This window comes from Peromyscus californicus, unplaced genomic scaffold (genome assembly GCF_007827085.1).
Source record: "Peromyscus californicus insignis strain IS unplaced genomic scaffold, ASM782708v3 Scaffold_14__1_contigs__length_90479793_seg_2, whole genome shotgun sequence".
Lineage (NCBI taxonomy): Eukaryota > Metazoa > Chordata > Mammalia > Rodentia > Cricetidae > Peromyscus > Peromyscus californicus.
The window spans coordinates 58,614,705-58,639,905 of record NW_026294436.1 but is presented as its reverse complement, the minus strand read 5'-3'; the positions used below and the strand labels follow the sequence as shown (position 1 = coordinate 58,639,905).

Genomic DNA, 25,201 nt, shown 5'->3' with positions numbered 1-25,201 from the left:
TCCTCTGCCAATAGTCAAAATTAAGCTTTCAGCTTGCCAACCCATTTCTCTTCTGAAACTCACCAATACGGCCCACACATTATCACTAGCCCATAGGCAAGCCAAACCAATAAGCCCTTTGTCCATATTTATCCAAGGCTCTGGAACTGTCCCCCAGAAGTGGTTTGAAAATTTGGTAGAGTACTTTCTCTTGTCATGAGGGATGGGGAACCACTACTAACCGTAGGGACAATGGATACCTGGGAATTTTACTTCTTGCCGTGGTCAGGAGTATCTCACACAAAGCCTTTCCCTTGTCACATACTTCTAATGACCTATTAAAAGCTTTTTGGTTGATATCTGAGCCTGCAGTCTAACTTGTTTTCACACATAAAAACCTTGTTTTCATTACGGTTTCAAGCATGCCCAAACCGCAGTCCATTGGTTTCACGCACCCAGGATAGCTATGAACACAGCCCAACACAACAACATAAACTTACATAAATCACTAAGAATTTTTTTTTTTGCAATTTTATTTCTACTGTGGAACTCAACCATGTAGTTCTAGAGATGAAATTTGTGGTTGACAACATCACATGACATTGATGAAAGGTTGAGTATGCCTAGAAACTTCTTAAAATTTCCAAGAATTCATATTCCTCGTGTGCTATTCACTTTGAGAATAAATAGTACTTCATTTTGGTTTAAAAAAAAAAGCAGTAAGAAAAGGTGTTCATTGCCTTGGGGAATCACCAGTGCTGGGGATTATGTCTCCCATAGCCACGCCAGCTATCAGCATGCCAGCACTGCTTTGCCTGTGTGGCTGCTACGGAGATTCACAGAGATGCTTCACATGGAAAAAGACGACAACTGTGGCCTTCACTTACTAAAACAGTATTACAGGTGCTCTCCTTATTATTTATTTATTTATTTATTTATTTATTTATTTATTTATGGAGGTAGGGTTTCTCTGTGTAGCTTTGAAGCATGTCCTGTAACATGCTCTGTAGACCAGACTGGCCTTGAACTCAGAGATCCGCCAGCCTCTGCCTCCCAAGCGCTGGGATTAAAGGCGTGTGCCACCACCACCCAACCTTCCTTTTTATTTCTTATGCTACAATTTTTAGGACATTCCATAGGTTTGTTTCAGCTACCTAAGTAGCAGGGTTATGTTTACCTCTAAATTATATTTTAATTATGAGAATAGGAAGGCTACATTACCTGTGAATTTCATTTGAGGATAGAAGAGGAAATGTGAGAAAATACTGGATTTAACTAGGTTGAGTAAGTGTGGCATCATTCCGTGACACTGCTACTCTTAATCTCTAAGTTTATCTCACCATCCCACCACACCAACCTTTGGACTTTCCACTCAAACTGGACCCTACCTAAGATGTCTTGTTCTTACCATCTCTTCATGCAAAGTTCCTGACATCTGAATCTCGTGTAATCCCTCTTCATTCAAATACTCAGATATCACCCCCTCCAAGAGGTCCCCCAGAATCACTACTCTTCATTCCATTCTCTACCCCGCTCATCCCTAAAATTCCTTCATAGCACCTATCTAACCTCAAATTCTACGGTAGTATTTATTTACCTATCATTTGTCTTATCATAAGAATATGCATCTATAAGAGATGTGAGGGCTGCTATGTTGGATGCAAGTGCCTGGAATGATGGGAAATGGTGCAAAGTGAGTATGTAATAAATACTGTTAAGAGAATGAATTAATGCATGAAGGTATTCCTGCTCCCTAGGAGCTAAGAGGAATCGCTTTCTTGCTCCTATCTTCATAATTCATAGCCAGTCTAAATCAGCATTAATTCTTTCAAATATATCCATCAAATGCCCAGCATATTTCAGGCACCGAGAATACAGTAATAAATAAGACAGATCTACCCACATACTTGGCAATTAATAATCAGCTTCAGTACCTCTAAAGCATTTGAGCCACACAGTGTAGTGACTTATAAAAAAATCTCTTTCTGTTTTGTATTTTGAGTATCTTTGAAGTGCAATAGTTATAATATTCATAAATTAGTAGTAAGAGGAAATTTGTTATCATATACAGAAGAACTTTTAATCAATATAGAAAAAAATCAATGTCCTTCAAGTTCCCAAAACATCACCCCTCAGGGATGGACACATAGAGCCAAAAAGCTAAGTGAGGCTTAAGTGTGTGGAAACTTCTGGATCCTTTAAATGAAATGACTAGCAAATGTCTCCACATAGCTAGATGAGAAGAAAAGTCCCCTTATTTGAGGCACTGAGGGATCATTGTCTTCAGAAAGACCCTCCCAGCTAGGAACATCCTGTTAGTTCTCTTTCCTAGGTGTCCCAAATTAGCCCCAGTGTCAGATGACAGCATACAGAAGTGATGACCTAAACCTTCACACGCCATTACTCTGTGGCCAGGCATCTTTCCCACATGCAGAGAGAGAGATGGAAAAAAAAGTAAAGAAACAGAGGCTTCATATTCGTACAGAGGTACACAATGGACTTTCTCATTGATTTTCATATTTGTAGGAAAGACCATATTGTCTCTATAAATAAGCAAAATGAAGTTCAGAAGGAAGCTGTGATGTATGCCAAGGCCCTCGGATTCCAAGTCAGAAATCAGCAAGGAAGGCTCAAGGCAGGCTAGGGGCACAGAACTTCACAGAGGAGCTGGCCATATCACATCATGATCAAGCATGAACCAATCCCAGAGCAAAGCCTACTTGGGTACACACACCTTTCCTGATTTCACTCTTATCCTTGGTCCTTATGATTCCATGATAGCCAATTATTAATCTTGTGAATTTTCTAGACATGAGAAGCTTAGGATGACACTGAATGAACCCATGTCCTTGTTCTGACATTTGACAGTACACATGGAAACATTCTCCTTCGCACCCTCTGAACTTTTCCTGTTGCTAACCAGTGATCTGAGGTGGGGAACGAGAAAGACATATGTGATATTGAGATTATGGTTGGAAAATATGACTCATCCATTCCCTAAACTCCTTCTACTTCCTCCTACCCCTTTCTCCACATACACTAATATTTTTCTTTCAGCTTGGAGTTCAAAACAAATGAGAAAGAATGTGTCAATTTAACAACAAATAAAATGCTCCATGAGGGGATTTTGGGGGAATTTCTGGTCTCAACTATGGGCTGCAAAGGACTGATGAGTTATATGTGACTGGCATTCTCTAAGATAACTCAGAAAGGTGGGGTTATGTTGGCTCTGACTACAGGAATCTTCAGTCCCTTCAAAATATGACTGCTTCAAAAGACGGGCAGAAGTTTCAACTTCCTGCAAATATGCCCATTTCAGAGGAGAAAGCTCCCGTCTTTATCCATAATTTGATTCTACATTATCAATTCCTCAACCCTTAACATGGTTTGGTTATGCCCCAATGTGCACCCTCCTTCCTCCTGCCCCAGCTTCCTCAGAGTGCAAGGGAGTGATTGTGTCCTCTGGTCTCCTTCCCAAGAAGTCCCACGTGAGAGAGATGCTGCCTCTCACCAGCAGGCAAAGGAAGGTGTCTTCTCAGGTTTCTCGGGATCACCTGAGGTGGAGGTCAGTTCTTGGCAAGGGCAGCACCATCTAAAAAACCATATATAGCAGCAGCAATGTGCAAGAGAGGGAGCCAGGACAGCTCCAAATAGAAACCCCAGCTACAGCCTAGTCAGACCAGGCTCCCAGTCTGGTTGAATGTAGCCTGTCGGATGAGACCCAGAAAGCTGACAGAAGTTAATGAGGGATGCAAGGGGGTGAGAAAACAGCTGGTTGGAAACTGTAAAAAGGACATTCACATACATGTAGGTAAAGCACAACAAACTTCACATTAAGGAGCACTTAAGGGAGACCTTTAACTTCCTGGGGATAAACTCAGCTAACTTGCCCCTGGCAATTAGTTGGATGTTTTGTAGCTTATTCTACCGGGACAAAGAGCAGAGCATGATTGCATTTCACCTTACAGACGGATATGTGAGTGATGAGCCATAGCATCCAAAGTGCTACGAATGCAAAATCATAGCTGACAAAGAGGGTAAGAAATTACCCTCTGGCCCCAAAAGGAGCACTTTGGTCAAGATGCATATTATCTTAGAGAACAATTGACCTTTTCCTCTTTGCATGGGGGTCAATCTGCCTTCAGCATTCTCAGAGAGAGAAGGTAAGAACCACAGTGGTTATAAAAACCTGTGACCAGGCATCTTAGCTATTTTGTGTCTATTATATCATTGTGAAGCAAAAGATTGTATCAGCTGAGAAGAAAGATGTAGCAGACATCCTAGCCTCCACTAGATAATGAAAACCAGCTAGGGAGGAAGAGAGAAAGAATAAAGATGGAGGGAGGCAAAGGGAAGAGAAGGTCTAGGATTCCCAAGCAAAAGGCTTCTGTTTCTCTCCCCAGAGCCTCTAGGGAGGAATAAATATAATTACCAACCTAGCAAGGCAGCATTCAAAACAAAAGAGGCATATGCCAGGTGATCATCTCTGCCGGGACTCGAACCCGGAACCTCTGGATTAGAAGTCCAGCGCGCTCGTCCATTGCGCCACAGAGACCTCACCACACACACAGCATCAGCACCAGAACTGAAAAAGCACATACCTTCTGCATCACCGAGCCATCTCAGCATCCTGCTCTCTGAGCGGTGGGGGGGACAGGGACAGCTGGAAAATCTGGAGTGGAGATCCACCAGCCGGCTCCATCAAAGCTTTTCTCAATATTGTGGGTATTAGGTTCTTCAGAGGATCGGAGGAATGTGACAGCAGTCATTTCCCAAGTCCCAGGATCCCTAAAAGAGCAGGACAGAGCAGGAGCCTTTGCTCGCTATTGCTCTCCATCCCTAAGGGAGGGTAACGGGAAAGTCTCTCTATTCTCATGCTAATGAAGCAGAGTACACCCAGCCCGGCGGAGAAGGCAGAAGCCATCTCTACTTCCACCCCCATTTCCTCACTGTGGTTTCATCCTGGTCCAGATATTCTCAGGCAAAGGCTGGGGAAAGCTGAGGGAATCAGGAAAACCCCGATTCCAGGGACAAAGCATCTACTGCTATAAAAAAAATCACTGTGAGCAGCGTCAAAGAAAGTCAGGGGAGCCAGGCAGGGAGACTGGTCCCTTCCTTGCCCTCAGCTTTAAGAACTGTGTCTGTCAAGCCCAGAAAAGAGATCCAGGAGTCTGACATGATGTTACTTCAGAACCCTCACTAGAACTGAGTGTGGAGAGGGGAGATGGAGTCAGGAAAGTATATGTGTGTGAGAGTAAGAGTGTACATCCTTATGTAGTGCGCTCGCTCTGTGTGTGTGTGTGTGTGTGTGTGTGTGTGTGTGTGTGCGCGCCAACGAAGGTGTACAAACAGGAAAGGGTGAAAGTGACAGTTCTCTGATGAAATACAGGTGGCCTTCACACAGCCCTCCCTGAATACATTTGTCCCCTTCCCCACACCTTCTCGGGCTCCAAGTCTTTCCAGTCTTTTCTCCCTAATTTAAGCAGTGAAGATTTCTCAGCTGTCTGGGCTTGCTTGAGGCATCCTAGTATAATTAAATTGACCAGCCCTGGGTAACCATATGTAAAGACCCAGCTCGGATCCAAGAAAATGTTTCCTATTTTTAAAAGCCTCCTGGAGAAGACAATTCCATCATCACTGCTGTTTATAATCTCTACTGTGCCAGTTCTTTTGCGTGTCTAATCCAAGTCTTTTCTACATCATTTTCTGCTTATTTCCTTGTATTCAGGAACATTTGGGGTGATTAGTCTCTGTACTCCCAATCACAATGCACTGTCTGGAGACTTGGCTCCATGTTCATCATCCTACTCAACACTAAAAGGGTTACACTTAAATCAGAGCTAACTTATAACCCCCTGTTCTACTGCACTGTGTGTTTCCATAACTGTGGCTCTGGGACTGCAGACTCCAAAGACACTCGAAGATAGCCCCAACCTGTGAGACCAAATAATGATAAGGAAAGTAAAAAGATGCCCAGCTTGAAAGAACTCAAGGGCCCTCTAACTCTAGCCAGCCTTAGTCTCACTGTTCTCAACCCATTCCTATAGCCTAGAGTGATCTGGAAGAGGATCTGTAGCACAAATCTTAAAAGGTCTTATTAATAAAAACAAACCTAAACCCAGTTATTGGGGTGAATGCTGGAAGATCAGAGAAGCAGAACAAGCCACAGCTAACCTCACCTTGCCAGTTCCTCAGCTGATTCTGTTTCCTCAAACTGGAAGCCTCTGTGTCCTCATCCAAATGGATCTCAGCTGAACTGCTGCTAAAAGCCTAACAAAGCCTCTAGTTCCTGGTCCTCACGCCTTATATACTTTTTTTTTTTTTTTTTTTTTTTTTTTTTTTTTTTTTTTTTTTGCTTCCTGCCATCACTTCCTAGGATTAAAGACATGTATCACCATGTCTGGCTGTTTCCAGTGTGGCTTTGAACTCCCAGAGAACCTCTAGAATGCTAGGATTAAAGGTGTGTGTGCCACCATTTTCTGGCCTCTATATCTGTCTAGTGGCTGTTCTGTTTTCTGACCCCAGATAAACTTATTAGGGCGCACAATATGATGGGGGACACAGTATCACCACATTAGAAATTTGTCTACAGCTATCCAGCTGGGTGTCGGTGGTGCAAGCCGATGACCTTCCTCCCCCTTAAAGCAGCAGTTTCTTCAGCCAGGCCTGTCTTCCGTGTAGTACCCGGAGACAGAAGTTCAGAAAGGTGCACCTGGCTGTGTGTCCCAAGCCTGAAACAGAGAGGTGAGCATGGGGCTTGCTTCACAAATGATCCTAGATGGTTTCAAGAATCTGGTCAGAAGAACTGAATAGCGTCAGAGAGTGTTTACTCTGAGTGGCAAGGCCAAGGAGTAGTTCCTGAAACCCATGTGTCTATTAAGGGAAGCCCAAACTACAGGACAGTGCCAGCCACTCTGAAGAAAATGTGAAGCGAGGCAGCTCTCAGGATGCTGCCAGTCTTGGTGTGACACACACACACACACACACACACACACACACACACACACACACACCAACTTCTGCCCTTCACAAATATTATATCCTATACTCACAAAGTCTGTCATCCCCCAATTTTACTCAGTACTTTGCTGATGCCTTAGAGGACGTGTTCTCTAAACCCAAGAGTCCACCTCTCTCTGAGACCTTATCCATCGCCTGCAATGTTCCCACCTGGTTCCCAGGGATACCGTGGGAAAGATTCTGCTGGCAAATCCCAAAGGAGAAACAACTCTGAAAGGTGGATAGGAGGAAAGGAGGAAGCAAGCTATTGCCCACCAAATAGGGCACTGAGTCTCCAAGTCCACACGAAGAACATCCTCCTAGAAGTAGGAAGACCCAGCTTCCTTAGTCGGCTGTGAAAGCCTACATGCTTAGTGAGGTTGAGGAAATCAGTTAACTTCTCACAAGGCAAGAACTCATGCTGTTGGTAAAGAGTAACTGAGGTCTGATGGTGCCGACCCTTCCCCTACTCCGCATGTTACAATTCTCAGGTCTGACACGTGGGTCACTTTGCTCTCTTTGAAGACTTCCCTTCAACTTCCCCATGCTGCCCCATAGAAATATCATTTCAGGAAAAAAAAATACATACCTGCTGCCCATAAGTCTTTGCAGCACTCCTTGTCTGTATCAACAGAAACATTCTGGATTTTATTTCTTGGACATCTCTAATTTTGCCTTATCATCCATAAATCAACCCAGCTTAGTGGTGTGAATAATGTCTCATAACTAGTTTCAATTTAAAAATAAGAAGAGTCAAATAAAGCTGTGACTTTACAGAGAACAGAACGATGGGGTTAAGCCACTCAAAATGATTGACTACAGTATGTATTTTTTTCTTCTCTCAAACAAGATACATATCATCAGTGTTTATATAAACCCTTAAGAAGATAAGTGCATTCCTTTTCCAATTAAAACAAAAGTGCACTGATTTAATTCTCCAAGGATCTATGACTCAAACATTACTCATGCTTCTAATTAGGTGCCTTCCTATGACCCTACAGACAAGCTGGGGATGCTCATACATTATTTCATTCATAAAGTGTTGCTGGGATACGCAGAATAAATGCCAAAAAAAAAATCATTTTTCCTTTGATCCAGAAGTAAATCCCACATCCTACTGTGGTCTTACAGCTTTCATAAAAGTGGCTATCCTAGCCAGTTTGTGTTTCACAGGCCAAAGGATACAAGAAGTATAAGGCAGTGAGATAGCTATCTGGTTAGCAGAGCCCTTAGATGCTATACTTTCTTCTCAGTTGCTATAACAACCCAATGCCTTACTGTTCACGTCTATTGTGGGCGCACCCTATAGAAGTGACTTCTGCCTGCCATCTTCTCATGCTTCCACCCATTATCAGCCCCTTCTTACTATCTTACCCTAAGGAGTCAGTCTACTTCATTTCTTCTGTGAGCATCTCTCTAGAAAGCTAAAAACAGGAGAAATGTTTTCCGGCATTAGGCCAATAGTACGAGACCTGCCCTGTGGAACTCAGAACTCACAGATGTTCAGTTTGTAACTCCCAGCTGCTTACAAAAGGCTAACACAGGTGGATATGTAATACTCCCTCCATTCTTTTCCAGATATTTCACCCTTGTGGAATCGCCCCATACCCACCTGTCTATGCCTCTTATGCATTTCTAACATGTCACAATAAAGTGCATATGCTTCCCTCCTTCCTCTTTTCTTAGCTTGTAAACTTGGCTACCTATCACTTGTGCCTTCTCCAGCTGTCTTGGTTACGGTTTCTATTTCCTATTGCTATGACAAAGCACCATGATCAGAGAGCAAGTTGTGAAGGAAAGGGTGTATTTGGCTTAGACTTCATAATTGCTGTTCATTCCCGAAAGAAGTCAGAACTGGAACTCAAACAGGGAAGAATCCTAGAGGCAGGAGCTGATGCAGAGGTTATGGAGGAGTGCTGCTTACTGGCTTGTTTCCCATGGCTTGCTCAGCCCCACCTTCTTATAGAACCCAGGACCAGGAACCCAAGGATGGCACCACTCATCATGGGCGGAGTCCTCCCCCATTTGATCACTAATTGAGAAAATGCCCTACAGCTGGATTTCACAGAGGCATTTCCTCAACTGAGGCTCCTTCCTCTGATGACTCTAGCTTGTGTCAAGTTGACCCACAAAACAAGCCAGTACACCGGCCTACCTATTCTTATCTTCTGGGATTAAATAGGTAACCCAGGTAAGACTTAAACCTGAAAATCAAACTACAAAAAGACAAATGCAGGGCAAAATACTCCTTTTGTTGCTGTGTCCAACTCTCAGAAGCCATTCAAGCTCTAACTCTGTCCAACTGACTTTCAGAGGAGACATTTTAGACCTTCCTCAACATGGTCCCAGAACCTGCCTGTGTTGAAACTGTACAGGATCTCAAAGGCCACTAAAACTAGAAATTGAATGCATACAGCGTGGCCCGTCCTCCAAACACAGGCTGAAGAGGCTGGAAGGAGAATCTTCCTTCCTTGGGCACCTTTGTTCTACTCTGTCAGCCTTCTCCAGAAAACCATCTGGAGACCACGCACACTATTTCCCTAAGCATCTGAAGTACAAGGAAACTGTCCGTGCTTTAACATTAGAAGGGCTATGGCTGTCAAACCCACCAGACTTTTCTAGGAATTTAGAAGAAAACTTTCTACTTCATCCAATGAACAAAGTAGTTCATTCCAGGTGCCAGTCTCCACTTCAATCTCTTTTATCCTTCTTAGAATCAGGGCTCTGGATGTATTTGTGCCTGACTGGCTCCTCCACCTTCATGTGTGTACAAGGAACACCCTAGCCCTATTACACTGTAGTTTCTCCTTGCTCTCCCTATCAATTTCTCCTTCTTCCTAAGGATGCCTAGCCTTCAGTAATTTCTTTCTTTAGAATATTCCTTTTCTGTATAACCATACCTCTCTGCTTCACGTCCTCATCCCCCCATCCCCATCCCACAGTTGGAATTCCCTAACTCTTCCATCACCCAACCACTATGTACAATGTTCAATTTCTTGTCATGTCTCCCTCTGTTCTCTTGTGCCATAGAACCTGTCTACTTCAAATACTCTTGACAAACTCAGTTTCTGGTCCTCTCAGACTCTGCTCACTGCCCTTTCCTTTCTCTGCCCTTACTCTAAAGCTCTTTGAGCTCCACAAATCCCCAAATCCTTCCCCAACTAAAGCCTGCTGCTTGAACCCAGACATAGTTACAATGGACCCTCTCTCCTCAGACCCTTTTTCTTTCCTCTATATTCACTCTCCAGACTTTACTGACCTCCTTATAGTTTCGCTCAAGTCCTCAGCAGGTACCATCTGCAATTCTGGATGTTTTCCACCGTGTTCATCCAGTGCCATCTCCCCAGGCTCCTCCAGAATGACTAGGTGGTCTGTACCTACTCCCAATGTTTACCTCTTGATACTTTTGCCTCTACTTGGCTTTACAAAACATATGCTCCTGTTTTATTTTTTCTAGGACTCTGGGCCTGCTAATCCCCATGGCATTGAGTTACTACAGAGATGGCCTGGCAAACAACCTCCTTAATATTCAGTTACCATGGACTCAAGTCCTTAAAGGATAAGACACCATGAGACATAAGCCAATGAAATAGAAGATAGATCCTTAGCAAATCAGTAATCTATGGCTATAGGTCATGATATTAAAAACATTGGTTTTAGCCAATACTGTGAGTAAGCCAGGCTTCCCATTATCCCCTGGAAGGGTCCTTGAGGTGAAGAGAGGATAGTGTCCCTTTACACTGCATCACTTCAATTAATCAATATATATATATATATATATATATATATATATATATATATATATATATATATATTGAAGTTCAATCCTAAAGGCAACATGCTTTCACATAAAAGGTTCTGACTGGCAAATCCCAAAAGAATCCATCAGGTGTTATCCTTATCAGTAGCTAGTCATTAAGGCAGGTACTTCATACAGGCACACCACCACCCCTAAAGTCTGTCCCTAAAAATATTTGTTCTTGAATTGAAGATAAGGACACAGGCCAGCATTCAATTGGAGTAATCAACTCATTTCCATAGGCTCAGATTCTCTTTTTAGAAAGTAAAAGCTGAACACACAAGTCCTTTCTTAACACCTGCCTATGACTCCAAGGAATAGTAATGGTAGTAATGGTAATGGTAAAGCCATATAAAATGGTAATATGACGATACTATTCCAAATGCTTTAGCATGTTTCAACATCACAACTATCCTAGATTAGGAGAAGAATAATACTATGATGGTCCTTCCACAAAAGAAGCTCCAGATGAAAGGCTCCAGATAATGAGCAACAAGTAGCTCTTAAAGCAGTAGAGTCAGAGCCGGCCATGGCATAGTGACCTGACGTGTATCCATTCTGGGAGCCTCCACAGAAGGAGTCTGCTGAGTCACTTGGCCTGGCCTCATGATATTTTGCTCTGGAATAGGACAGAAGAACAGCGAAGATCTGGAAAGGGCTCCGGGTTGGACTCAAAGGTTCTAGTGTTTAAAAGTCAGAAGGAGTAGCCTCGGGTAAATGAGCTTGGGATGGTCACTGTTTCAGCTGCTAACTCTCTCCCCAGTCACCCTAAGTTAAAACATGGGAAGTTGGCCGGGCGGTGGTGGCGCACGCCTTTAATCCCAGCACTCGGGAGGCAGAGCCAGGCGGATCTCTGTGAGTTCAAGGCCAGCCTGGGCTACAGAGTGAGTTCCAGGAAAGGTGCAAAGCTACACAGAGAAACCCTGTCTTGAACAAACCAAAAAAAAAAAAAAAAAAAAAAAAAAAAAAAAAAAAAAATGGGAAGTTGATGCCTGGGAGAATGCAGCCCTTGACACAGAAACATTCACTAGTCTTTTACAAGCTTGCCCCCAGTTCCAGGCCTTTGGACTACTCCAACTTGGTCTTTTTATCTCACTATAGTGTTAATGAACCTCTTTTGAAGCCCCACAATAGTTTCTACATGAAGAATGTGAGGATCGGATCAAGAGAGAGCAGAACAAATGCTTTGCACTCAGCTGATGAACCAGGAAATAAAGGAAAGAGGAAAGCATCCCCCTGGAATCACATAAAATGCAAAATGGAAAAGGATTTTAAGATAACTGAGTCTTTTTCAACCTATGTATCAGCGTAATTTTTGCCAGGTGTTCTTATTACTTCTAGAAATTTTAGGAAAACTGCTTGCTTTGAAGATTAAGTTGAAAATGCTAAGTGGGTGAATATTTGTTCTTTATTTGCTATATCTGTCTGTATGGTCTATAATATTTGTCACTCTCTCCACCTATAATTAGACAGATTAGCAAACCCAGGCCCACAGAAATTAAATGACTTATCTAACACTATAAAAATAAAGTAAGTGCAATTGGGAAACTAGAGACTCAGTGAGAACAGAGTTTGAATCCCAGCTCTGCAACTTACTAAGTGATGACCAGTTCCTTTGTGTACCTAGACAGCCTTCTCTGAGACAAGGATTATTCATTTCATCTTAAAAATTCACACAACTAATAATATCTACACTTTAAGATCATTATAAAGTGGAGAAGAGACAGTGAAATTCTCCGCAGACCGGTGCCTGGCAGCCCTGGCATCCGCAATGAGCAGGTTTCTACAGTAGCGTGTGCTGCCTACTGTCCCTTCCCCTCATCCCTCCTCAGGTGACTCCAAGCCAGCTACTGATAAAGTGTCCTCACTAAAGTTACTAATGGCTTCCTAATTGTCAAATTCAATAGTCTCACTTCACCTTCCTGTAGCATTTCACACTCTTGACCACAGCTTCATTCTTAAAAATATCCCTCCGGCTTCGGTGAGACACAAGCTCTTCTTGCTGGTGTCTCATTTCTCAGCCTTTCTTTCCACTCTCCTTCACCAGCCCCTCCTCTCTCTTCTTAACTCTTGCTTTTCCAAAGAGCAGTATTATCAGACGCGAGTAAGAATGTTAGTAGTGTTTAAAACTTTAAATAGAAAAAAAATGACAGCATAAGATAGGTCATGCCAGAATAAATAAAATAAATTAGAAGTCATCAAATAATGTCTAGTGAAATGTTTTGTTCAGGTACATACACTTGTACCCATATGTCAGTTTTTTCACCACTTAATATAATATCTGAGGCAGTTAACTTAAATAAGGTAAAAAGGTTTATATTTGCTCATATTTTTGGAGGTCCCAAATCCAAGATCAGGTGGATCTGTTGCTCTGGACTCTGGTTGGGGTGCTGGATTTGCTGGTGGGGAGCACACGGCAAAGCAAAGCTGCTTATCTAAAACAAGGGACAAAATGGGATAGTGGGAGAAGCTGGCACTTGAGTCCACAGTCCCCTTCAAGCACACACCCCTAGTGACCTGAAGACTCTCATACTAGGCATCATCTCCTAAAGGTTCTGTATCTTCCAATCCCAGGAGATCAAACCTTCAGCTCATGTTTCTCTGGGCATATTTGATATCTGGGCATCGTGTGTGTCCTAGAGCATAATAAAAATAAATTGACAGCCAAGTGACATGTGTATTCAGGGCATAATACAAATGATCAGCAAAAATTACTACGATAAAGTGTCTTGGTTCTCTTTTTTCATATTTTCTCCCTGCATGACCTCAAATGGCATAACAACACACACTATTGACTAAGATCTAGAAACCTCCATATTGATCTGCAAGCCAGACAACTCACATGGAATTCAGCCTGGTGAACACAAGCTGCCTTTGGATAGCTGTCCACTGTGACTCATGGGCATCTCAATTGCAAAGTGTATAAACCTGAACTCCATGAATCTGCTTTTCACAATCCATTTAGTTAATGGAAGCAGCATTTCATTCATTAATTGACACCTATTTATTTATTTATTCATTCTACAAATTCATAAGTAACTCTATCTACCAAGAAATGTGCTGGATTTTGAAGGTAGAAGGATAATGGTGATATCACATGTAGTTTTTTTAATTAAAATTATTTTCATACAATATATTCTGATTATGTTTCCCCTCCCCCAACTCCTTCCAGATCCTCCCCATATCATTACCTACCCAACTTTATGTTTTCTCTTTCCCTCTCTCTCTCTTCCAAGGGGGGAGGGGGGACCACAAAAAACTAAATCAAAACAAATGAAAAACCTTTTATGAAGATATGGAAACAGAAAAATAAACAGAATCATAAAAAAGTCCAACTCTACAGATACAACCAACATTCTACAAAACCAAAATGGGCCGAGTCATCATCAATTCTGAGGATTCTGTAAGTTTTATAGAGATAAAGGCCTAAGCTGGCGTTTAAAATGAGAACAGCTTTTAACCAGTGCACAGAAAGTTATGAAAGCATGTGTGTGTGTGTGAGTGTGTGTGCGTGTGCATGTGTGTGCACGTGTATGTGTGTGTGTATGTGTTGTGTGTGTTTGTGTGTGTGTGTGCATGTGTGTGCACACGCGCGTGTGCATGTGTGCATGCATTTGGTAGCAGCTAAGGAGGAAGGTCACTCTGAAATGACAGCACCAGCAAATGACAACCAAGCACCATCTGGACCGTGGTAAAGTCCAGAGGCAGGAAGTGACAGTGATTGCCTGCAAGGACCAGGTCATGAAGTTCCTCCCGTGTCATGTTTCAGGGTTCTAATCCCTCACCAGATGCAGGAGCACTGGAGGGTTTTCAGTACCGCAGGGCTGAGATATTGTCTCCATCTCAGATACGTGCCTGTTGTGCAGAAATCATATCCAGAGGGCACAATCAGGGTACTTCTGTAGGTAAGTTATAATGGAGAGTTAAACCCCTGTAGCAGGACTACTCCAGGCAAATCATGATTTTTCTTGAAGGTAAACTTAATACGTCTTTTTTTTCACTATTACCTAGAGAAGAGCTAACAGTGAACTGATCTCTGTCCTTTCAACCCCGCTTGGCGATATGCAATGCTAAACTACCCAAGACTCAATAAAAGGAGAAAAAAAAAATAAACATGAAAGGTTTCAGTTCCATACTAGCACGCCTTGGTATATGGTGATATTTCCTTTCTGGAATGCCCTTCTCTTCTCCCTACCCTACATCTGCCTGAAAAACTGCTCATCATCGCCCTTGACTCAGCTGAGTCACCTCACTTGCTGTAATATCTTCTCCGACACCCACAACAGCCTGAAGCAGATTGGATCACACCCATCTTCACACCATGGCTGCACCCTGTGCATATGGCTATTGGAACCCTGAGTGCAGTATATTGCAATTAATTTGTACACGTCTTTCTCCCACCAGATGATGAGCAACTTGAGTTCTTTCTACCCTTGACAGTCTGAGCAGTGCCTAGCACATGGTGTTGCTCAATATATGTTTACTGGTGGGGGGGGGGATAGGAACAGACAAACTGTTGAAGCAGTTCTCTGCCCTTCCCAGACTATTCCTCACTTATTCATTTTTTTTTATAATAGAAGTATTAGATGGGAATTCTTAAATTCCCTGAGAATTCTATACACATTTAAAAGAGAACTATACTAAGAGCTATGGAGTGAATCTTTGTGTCCCTACCCCAAATCATATGCTGATGCCCCAATATGTGTGTGCATCCTTATAAAAAGAGACACAAGAGGGATGATCTTTTTGTTTGGCCTGAAAGGTACAGTAAGAAGGTGGTCATCCTCTGACAGGCAGAAGACCAGGCCCATGCCAGTACTGTAATCTCAGGCTTCTAGCTTCCAAACCCAGGAGAAATGAGTGTCTGATGTTTCCGCTACCCAGTCTCTGCTGTTCTGTTACAGCAGCATGAAGCAAGACACGTCTTCCATCCCAAAATATTATACCCCACAAAAAGCTTCTCCTGACTCCAGTATTTCTTTCCATGGTTCAGCATATTTTCAAGACATTCAACTACCAGGGCTGAGAACTGTATTTCATTTCTTCCCATTTCTTGCTTCTCAAACCACCACCTACCTAACATTCCGTCTCAAGGGCCAGGCTGAGGGCTGTTTCAGCTCATCCCCAGATTCCAGTAAACATCCTTTGGCTGAACTTCTGGGAATAAGTTTTCAAATTTAAAAACTTTAGTCTTTCAGTATGCAAACACATGATAATTGTATAAATAGTAAGCATGGAATATAAACAATCTCCTTGTGCATTCAATCCCACTCTCACTAACAGTTAGTATAATAAATAATAACTTTTCAACTTTAATATGCAACTGAATAATAGAAACACTAATCAAGTGCCTACTCTGTGCATGGTACTATTCTAAATAACAATACACTAATACTCACATCCTACAATTCTTAAGCATATGTACAATTGCTGTCTATATTTTCCACATAAAAAACTGAAATGCTAAGAGGGTTAAGTACCTTGCTTGGGGTCATTGAACCACTAAGTAGCTATTCATGTATTTAAATATGTATTTACACATATATGAAATTTTGCATATACATATACACTGTTTTAACCTTTTTTCTATTTTGTACAAAAAAATAATAATATGTGTATTTCTTTACATTTTAACTAAACAATACATTTTGGATATTTTTCCATAATGGTTCACATAAATTTACCTCATTCTTTTTAACTGCAGTGTGTTATTACAAAGTACGACATAGCCTTATTTATTTTACCAATTTGCTATTGATGGATTTGGGGTTGTTTTCCATTTCTCACTACTGGAAAATATGATGAGATGCACACCTTTATACATGAATCATGGCACTCATGTGTGAATAAATCTATACACAATTTGTGGAAACAGCACCTCTGGTATTTCCATTTTTAATTTTGATGCATCCTGCCAAAATATCTCTCAGAAAGCTTTGCAGACTTACATTTTCACTCATAATATATGAAGGTGCCTATTTCCCTCAACACTTACCAACACTGTGTGTTATCCATCATTTTAATTTTTAGCAGGCTGATGTGTCTCTTTGTTGCTCCTTAACAGCCTATGGTCCCTTTGGTGCTTTAACTTATATTTTTCAAAATTCAAAAGCAGTTGATCATCTTTTCAGATGATAATTGGACAATTGCATTTTTTTCCTGACAACTTCTATTCATAACTTTTGCCCAATTTTCTATTAGCTCATCTGCCTCTTTATGTCTACAGGCTGAGTATTTTATGTATTGTCAACTTTAACACATTGGTATCTGTGTTCACTCTTTTTCCCACTCTGCAACTTTGTTTTGTTGATAGTGTCTAGAATGCTAATCCCGTCAGAAACAACTCAATCCTAGAATGCTAATCCCGTCAGAAACACAACTCAATCCTGTTAGTCATTTTCTTTGGAGATATTTTTAATATTATGTCTTAAGAAGGGCTTCTCAACTTCCAAGAATAAATGTATCTTTTTTTTCACAGTTTAAAATTTTAATGAGCCAGGTGTGGTGGCACATGCCTTTAATTCCAGCCCTCAGGAGGGAGAGGCAGACCGACCTCTTAGTTCAAGACCAGTCTGGTCTAAACAAAGCGATTGTCTCAGAAAAAAATAATGTATTTTATTTATAAAATTTTCCAACATATTTATCTGTTCTGTGAATAGTATAAAGGAAGTAGATCTGTCCCCACTCCAACTGACAGATAACCTTTTATTCCACTGCACTCCACAGCCCAATCTTCAGTGAATATATAAGGAAGACAACACTTGGTTTCAAGCACTAAATCCACATGTTGATTTGAAACGATTCTGTGTCTTCTCTGTGTTTTAATGATTATAATTTTTAAGTGGCTCAGGATAGGTCAAAAACCAGCTTCCTGTTTTATTTCTTGTGTCCACCATGATCGTTCTTGACTTGCTTTGGCAAGGGAAAGTTTGAATCTTCCTGTCAAGTTCCAGAAGACATCTTAATGAGATTTAGCATAGTATCGCACTGAATTTACAAATTAAGATTTAACACATCTTTACCACCCTGAATACAGGATTAATAGTTAAATACTAATTCAGTCACGTGACATTCTGCTGCAAAACCACTCCAATCAATGTTGGACTAAAGTTGAAACCCTTCGAGGGCTAAGGCTATATAGCTCAGTAATAGAGCACTTGCTTAACATTCATGAGGCTTTGGGTTCATTCTTTAACATGGCCCAAAAATAAAGGGCTCTTCCGTGTCTGATTCTCAGATCTTGCTTTCCTAGCTTTGGTTTAAAAGCTCTCCCAATTAATTTTCCTATATTCTCATTCGCAACATTTTTCAAACAAACTAGTATACATATTCTATTCTAAATAATTCTTCAGTCTCAGGGCTAAATATAGAACACAATTAGAGAGAAAAAACAGATACATCCTTTTTCCATATAACTCAGTCTGAAGCACCAACATTTTGTGTCTTCACAAGATCTGCTATTAACCCTTGCCAAGGCAGGGATGAATATGATTTCTTTATTAATTTGAAGGGGGGATGCAGGTCATTCTATGATTATATAACTTCTGGTAATAAGCTGTCTCCCCCACCCCCGAGATTCCTGAGAGAGAGAAACTTACATGGGGTTTGAAACATAAAGAAACCTTGCTGGGTCCAAACTCAGCATGCATCTACGCGGCATACATCTGACAGGTAAGGGGCATGGTAGAGAGGGTCGAAGAATGCTAAAGTGTCTGAGTTATTAATAATAACCCCAGAGGAGAAGACAAACTGAAAGGGACTTCACATCCCATCAATGTTTAAAACTCAGAGGAGCTGAGGCAAGGAAGGATTCCGAGATGCCGGAACCGCACTGCATTACAGCAGAGCGGCCACATCGAGGGGGCAGAGGATCAGGAATGGCGAGGGGTCAGGGTGGCCACATGAGGGTAGCAGAGAGCAGGCTATGTTGCGATCGAGCAAGTGGCCTGGGTAAAAGTGAAGACCTTGGAACTGTGAATCCAGATGCACATGCAGTTCTTTATATTAAGACAATGAGTACAAGACAAGAGTCTGTGCAAGACAAACACAAAGCAACAGCCCTCAGGCAGCTGCTCCAAGGTGAAGGAGTCAGAGAGGGAAGTAATGAGTATGTGCTCAGTTTCATGCTAGTGTTACGTGAATGTGCTCACTTCGTAATCTTCACAGTGAAGCTGTAAGATTGACCGTAGTAGAGCCTAATGTTTAGCAATCGAAAAAGACCGACGGCAAACACAACAGCACAGCATGTATTTTAGTTTGGGCTGAATCTACCCTCAACCCCATGTTTTTCCTTGTGCTGTCTTCTCATGAGTCCTAAGCTTCTCTCCAAGGCTGGAGCCAGGACCCCGTGAGCTTTCCTGGGGTAGAACACGCATTCACTTCTAGGTCTACACAATACACAGGAAACCCCCCGTGACTTCACATGAATTTACAAGAACACTCTGAACACATCCCCCTCCATTTCTGATTTACCCATGGGAGCCATAAAGAAACTCTGAAATGAGGAAGTCTGGTGAGAAACCTCAACCAGTCTCAGCTGGCAAAAGGGATACTAGTCTAGTGGTAGCAAGCTCTTGAACTTTAGGGTTTAAAAATACCTTGGGACCAAAATGGACCACAAGCTGGCCATGCAATGGAGGGAGGGGAATGGCTTAAAGATAAGGAAAAAAATGTGCCAGAAGGCCTGGAACAGCATTTTATGTTGAACTCATCACCATCAGCTGTGACCTTACTAACCTACTGTGGCCCATCCTGAACCCAACTATCCTAGAGAAAGGGATTAGACACGAGGTCCTGAAATGATAAAGGAGCCAGAAGAAGGTTATGAATTGGGGCACTTCTTCTGTTGTACAAGAGGCTGTGGGGCAATTTAATAACAGTTTAAACCCTCCAGAGGGACATTACATAATGGTTAGAAAAAAGAATGAGATGTCCTCTCTCAGGAACCAGAGGGAAGAGCCGCAAACAGCAGGCAGAGGTTTGCTTTGGACCTAAGACAAAGATTCTTGAGGATAAACTCAAATGCTTCTTCAAATGTGACCAAGGAATACAATCTGTCCCTTGCATCTATTCAACCAGGATCTACCAGCATGCTCTAGCCATCGGTGTTACACACAACATCTTCCAGTTCTTGGCAATACAACTCTAATCAAAATTGAGAAGGTTTCCTTCCTTTTGGAGCTTACACTTACTCTGAGAAAGAAGCTAAATGATGAATAAATAATAGAAGACAGATTTATCAAAATAATAAGTGATTGCAAGAAAATAAGTTATCTCCAAACGAGGCAGTATCTAAGCTGAGAAGCAAATGCAAGAATAATAACTCAGCACAGAGCAAAGGAGAAGCACTCCAGTTAAGAAGGGTTTGGGGTAGACGTGAGCTTGGTATCTGCCTGTTAGGAACAAAAGACTGGAGGGCACAGCCATGAGGCTGTGTGAAGCCAGAGAGGAAGGCATGGCCATGGCCATGCTGTGAGCTCTTTTAGGAGATTTGCAGTCAGTGTAGAGAAAGCACTGAGAAACTCAATGTCAAAAGGCACTGATGTTTCTTAGTGTGAACTGTTCTAATGAGGTATTTACATGGTTTCCTTGGGAATCAATGAACTTTGTCAGGAGATGCAGCCTGTACCAAGTAGTTTCTCAGGGTTGTCAGGGGCTAGGAACAATCCACGAGCATTTGGCATTAGAAACAGGAATTTTTATTATTAACTCACAGAACCAGAGTATCCTGAGGATCTGAATTATTTGAGTAAGTACCTCCAAGTCAGTCTTTTTTGATCAGGCAATGAAAGATACACTGGAATGACCAGAGGCTTTCAAGACACTTAACATTTCTAGAACTCACCAAATTGGTGAGTTCTGTGTTCTAGTAAGAGACCTTGCCTCAATATAAGGTGGAGAATAGTTGGAAAAGAAATCCAGCATCAACCTCTGGCATCCACATGCATGTGTAAGCACACGCACATGAATGTGAGCATGTATACACACATACACACAAAGATATCACCCTCACTACTTAACATACAATTTATAGGAAACTACCAAATTGCTCAAGTCACAAATTCCTCATCTGTAAGAAGGAAATAATACTGCTTACATGCCATAAGGCTATGCATAAAGAAGACATAATATAGAATATGCAAAATGCCAGGCACACAGTAGGCATCCCATGAATGCTGAATAAATAAATGTATGTATGAATATATTAAAGTTACACATGAGTGAAAAGGGTATACATTAACTTTTCACAGTGCTTGTTGTTTGAGCCTCTAACATTCTTTACCATCAAAGAGAGCTCAAAATCTCAGAGAATGAAGATGGAATCCAGGACTAGGGACCAACCTCCCTCCTCTGTTTGCTACTTGGGTTTTCAACTCACCTTCCATTCAGTTGGTCTAGCTATCACCCCTAACCCTTGTCACTGCTACTGGCCATAAACAGAAAATAATTCACTCAGTTTTCTTCTTGTCTCTCCAGTTTGCCCTTAACTTGACTCATGGTCTGGGCTACCGGTGCTGCTGAGTACAGACTACTTCTTCCAGGAACTGAAATAGTGACCAGACATCCCAGTTTTAGCAGCAAAGGCTCTGTCCATGGCAACTGGAACAGTCTTACTACTAATTCTACTCCACAAAATGTAGGTTGCTGTGAACCAGTGTCCATGTGCACAAGCCTTGTCTACACCATGTATTAGGTCCAAGTCCTAGAACGATGCTCTGGATATTTTCTCTATTTTACCCATGCTATCTAAGACAAGACCACACTCAGTGGGTCTTATTTAGTGTCATGGTACTGGTTTTGCGATACCCAGGGGGGGTCAGGCTTTTGCAGCTCTTATCCATCTATCCAGCACTGCCAGTGTTATCGCTCTAAAATGGAAATCTGGCTCTGACATTTCTCTGCTTAAGCCCTTCAATGACTGCTTGTGTACAGAATAAAGAACAACCTAGCATGAATTCCCTCCGAGTGTAGCCACAACTTTGGTGTTCCCTGCTTCACCATTTCGGCATACGCTAGTCCCTCCTTCGTGTCCTTCATTCCTTTGACACCTGGCCGATTCCTTGTCTTGGTGTTTTTCTTAAGTTTGATTTTCATCTCTCCTCTGCTCCTTCTGTGTAGAATATATATATATATATATATATATATATATATATATATATATATATATATATATATTCTACCACACCATCTTTTCATGGTGAATGTGTGTTTGCAAGCTTGCCTTCTCTTTTGGACTATGAATTCCTCTAATGTGGTTTTCATGACTTACTCATCTTTGTATTTTGCTTACCAAACACTGACATTTTGCAACAGAATTTTAAAATTCACTCTCACATAAGGATTTTCAAAAGCAACCATTTCTGTTAGAATGGTCTCAGCTATCAAGTATTGGTGCCCCTGAACAGTAACCTGTCTTTGACTCTTGTATTATTCGTCACAGTAAATATGGTTCAAAAATGGAGTGGGGCTTGGAAATGGGATAAGAAAATTGATCTACTGAGCATTTCAGTTAGTAATTTTAAAAAAATCTAGCTAGGCATGGAGGCACGCGCCTGCAATCCTGGCACTTGAGAAGTAGAGGCAGGAGAATCAGGAGTTCAAGGTCATTTTCAGATAAAGAAAACGTTAGAGGCCAGCCTGGGCTACTTGTAATGCAGTTTCAGAGAGAGAGAGAGAGAGAGGAAGAAAGAAAGAAAGAAGAAAGGAGGAAGGAAGAAAGGAAGGTAGGAAGGAAGGAAGGAAGGAAGGAAGGAAGGAAGGAAGAAAGAAAGAAAGAAAGAAAGAAAGAAAGAAAGAAAGAAAGAAAGAAAGAAAGAAAGAAAGAAAGAAATTGTTTATATAATTTCTTAAGAGGCTACAACGAAATACCCAAACTCTTTCAACTGGTAATGTTCACCACATAGAAACTCCTCAACAGGCTACGAACAAAAGAAAGAATGATTAGAGAGCGGAGTTCAGATCTGGAGAGAAGTTGGAGTTGTTCTTACACAGCCTGGGCATGTTTCTTCACCAGATGTGCTTATAAAGGCTCTTGCTGTATTTAGGCTATATTTACAAATGCAAAAGAATGTAACTGTTCAGAAGTGTTCTAGAACTCTTCTTTGGGAATTCCCTTAGGAAGCAACACATAAATCAGCCAATAAGCCACTGACTATTATTTTACAGCCAGGTCTTAGTTTTTGTATTGCTCAGAATGAACCACCAATTTATATACAAAGTGTGCATCCTTAAAGATATTGGTCTAAATTACAAACGATGTTTAAAGGATGAGTGATTGCCACAACTACAGCAATACAAAAGAAAGTTACATGCAGCTAGAAATGTAGCTCAGTGGTAGAATGCCAGGCTAGCAAACTCAAGACTCTGGATTAGAACGCAAGATGATGAACAGACAAGTAGTAGATAAATAGGCAAGTAGCATGATCTAACGTCAATTATAATAATTATAAAATGTATCCTATATATTATTTGTGAATGTATACTAGAATCAGTCTAATCAGTTTATAAATGGAATATCCATATAACCAAATGCTTGCATACCTGTGTGGAATACGCCAATGAATTATGGTTAAATGCATGTATATGCTTATGTGGAAGATGGTTTATTGAGCCTGTTTATAAATCTGTCATTTGGCTTAATTCAGAATTAAGTAAAATTAGTATATTTTTAGTTTCTACACTGGGAATAATGGATTCATGAAATATCACTCCCGCCCTCAAAGAGTGCACAGTTAGAGAAGAAAATTATTGCGAAATCATGGCAACACAGTGAGAGAATTGTAATAGTTGAAGTATATATTACTTCATACATACAATGGTAGCACCCAGAAAGATAAGCTTACCCTCGGGGGGGGAAGGCTTTATACAGGTGGTAGCACCTAATCAAAGTCTGGATGGATAAACACAATTTTCATCAGGCTTGATGAGATGGGCAATCCAGGTATAGAGAGGAGTATGTGCAAAGACACTGAGGCATGAAACAACAAAGGGTGTTTGGGAAATTACAAGCAGCTTGATAATGCTGGAACACAGACTCAAGGTGAGCCATGTGGAAATACTTCACTGGAGAGGCTACCGATCCCCATGAAACTGAAAATGTGCATTTTTGTTTGCAGGTGATTATATATGTCTACTGTCTTTCCATAATACATCAATCAGTCTGTAGCTGGAGCAGTGGTGACACACAGATTTATTATATGATTTTATTTTTGCTTGAATTTATCACAAAACAATCTTCCCTGTCTCCACTCATATTTGTTCTATTTCCCGTCTGCTCTCTCACCTTTTACTCATATTCCCTCTGTTAATGTAGTAATCCAGGTCCCTTCCCCCTTACATAGTCGCCTCCTCTATCAATCTGAGACTATCGACAGCCTCATAGGTCATCTTCTTGTCTAATGTCAGGCACCTCCGCTTCTCTGACATTAAGAACTAAGCCCACATGACCTTCAGAACCAAGCCCTGAGCAGCTTGTCTGGCTAAGCACAAAGTTAAGAATGTAGACTTTGAGGCCTGGTATGTCTGTCGTTCCCCATCACTGTGCAAACCGGGCTTCATCGGGCCCCACTGTCCTCTTCTGTAATAGAGGTGACGAATACTGCACAGAGGACATGTGAATATTAAAATGTGCAATAAGTGTAGAGAATTTAGCTGAGAGTCTGGCCCTTAATAGTTATTGCTAATTATAAATTCCAAGTGTCTAGTGATTGTCATGCCTAAGTCATACACATACACAGGGCGATTGAATTGGTAGCTGTTTACCTTGACTTTATCTGCTTGCCTGGAAAGCTGTGGGAGGTAGTGCTGCCGTGTTACACAACTCCAATTAGAATGATGCCCCCCTGGGGTTGTGCAATATGGCTACTCCGAGAAGGCGAAGGCGAGGAGGCTTTTCTCTGCAGTTAGTTTCTTTCTATAGTCTGAATATTTTAACTTCATCAATAAATTACTTTAATGTTTCAAAGTGCCAATAGGGTCTGTGGGCAGGGACACGCAGGGATTTTGTAATTTGCTCTATCTCTAATTTGTACTGTTACTTATTTAAAAATAAAACGAAACCAGTATTGATATGTAGAAAGAAGTCAAACCAGTGGATATTAGTGAAGATTTTAGGAGAAGATGGGTCAGAATTACTTGTTGGCAGAGAGGAGGTGAGCACAGGGTCATGGATCAAGCAGGCCTGGCTATGGATCCATTGGTTATGAATACAGTCATGTTACACCCTGTTTTGCATTGGTAATGGACCTAATAAATTAACCACATTAGGTAGCTTCTGATACCCACATGAGATACTGTGTGTATAAAGCACTCAGCACGAAGGCTGTAAATGATGGCTTCTCAATCCGTGGGATCTGTGACCTTTTTTTTTTTTTTTTAATCGTATGCACATTGCTTTCCTGGTCACCAGCTCAAACCTGGCTAGAG

General features: G+C 41.4%; 1 protein-coding gene and 1 non-coding gene across 3 annotated transcripts in view; both read right to left on the bottom strand.

The window, feature by feature from the left end:
- Aim2 (absent in melanoma 2) overlaps window positions 1–5,070 on the bottom strand; it is a 74,856-nt gene extending 69,786 nt beyond the window's left edge. For both annotated transcript variants that reach the window (XM_052737688.1, XM_052737691.1), the window contains exon 1: window positions 4,581–5,070. The gene's annotated coding sequence lies outside the window, so the exon portion shown is untranslated. The remainder of the gene's footprint in view (window positions 1–4,580) is intronic.
- On the bottom strand, window positions 4,461–4,534 carry Trnar-ucu (transfer RNA arginine (anticodon UCU)). The gene has a single exon. It is a non-coding gene; the product is annotated as a tRNA-Arg (tRNA).
- Window positions 5,071–25,201: the final 20,131 nt, after the last annotated feature.